This window comes from Bombus pascuorum, chromosome 3 (genome assembly GCF_905332965.1).
Source record: "Bombus pascuorum chromosome 3, iyBomPasc1.1, whole genome shotgun sequence".
Classification (NCBI taxonomy): Eukaryota; Metazoa; Arthropoda; class Insecta; order Hymenoptera; family Apidae; genus Bombus; species Bombus pascuorum.
Genome location: NC_083490.1, coordinates 19,386,172 through 19,387,430, shown reverse-complemented (window position 1 = coordinate 19,387,430; position 1,259 = coordinate 19,386,172).

The window sequence follows — 1,259 nt, the reverse complement described above, 5'->3', positions numbered from 1 at the left end:
TTTCTAGAATCGAGTTTTCCTCTAGAATATTGACGTAGAACGTAGATTGTAAACGAATACGCAGTTCTTGATCCGCTTTACGAAAATCCATGGACGCGTTTCATCTGCTTGCGAATGTTTCTCGTGGAGAAATTGAGCTGTATACTAATAATAAGAGCTAATAATAAGCTATATAATAAAATAATGAAAACAGACCTTCGTTTTACTGTATACATGAAAATGGGAAGCTTTTCTTGAACAATGTTTAAGAGGATTGTCGGAAACCGATCATGAATTTCAAAGAAAACGAAGTGGTTTGAACGAGTCGAATGAACGGATCTCGATCAATTTGCTAATTAAATTTGAATGATAATTGGATAATGTTTGTTAAAATAAACGAACAAATAATAATAATAATAATAATGATAATAATAATGCATCTGCGAACACCACACATTCTCATTGTCAGATTTGCCGAATAATTTTCGTTTCGTGTTTGCAACGAGACGGGGAAAAGAAGCGACGATTGTAATTCGTCTTCGTCCCGGAATCATCGCATGACATAATAATCGAGCTTGGAAATTTTGACGTGCCTGTTAGTCGTGTTGCGACCTGCATTCTTGCAACACGCTCGACCATGTTACTCTCGAATTGAATACAAGGAATGCCATCTTGTCGTGACATTTCACAAAGAGAAGACGTTGAAGCTAAATTCGTGACGCGGTTGTGCTTTGTTCCAGCGCTGCATCCGACTTGCGACTTCTCATCCATATTCCTCGACGAGATATCTTAGACAAGTCTGAAGCGTCATCGGGTGGCTGTTGCGACGGAGAACGAGTTCCGCGATTAAGCGTGAGTCCATTTGTTTTCGCAGTAGAAACGTTATTCTATGACGATCGTGATCTTGCGAGAACTTAAAGATTCTATCGAAGTAATTCTTGTTCCAATAATACATTACATTCAAGTTACATTGTAGCTACGTTAAAGTTAAGTGAAAATTGTTTGAATATTTGAGGATTTAAAATTTGTTATTATTCTGCGCAGTCCATTTGTTTTCGCAGTAGAAACGTTATTCTATGACGATCGTGATCTTGCGAGAAATTAAAGATTCTATCGAAGTAGTTCTTGTTCCAATAATACATTACGTTCAAGTTACATTGTAGCTACGTTAAAGTTAAGTGAAAATTGTTTGAATATTTGAGGATTTAAAATTTGTTATTATCCTGCGCTAAATAATACAATGTTATCGAATCGTGCGTCTCTTCTTCTGTTCGATGTTA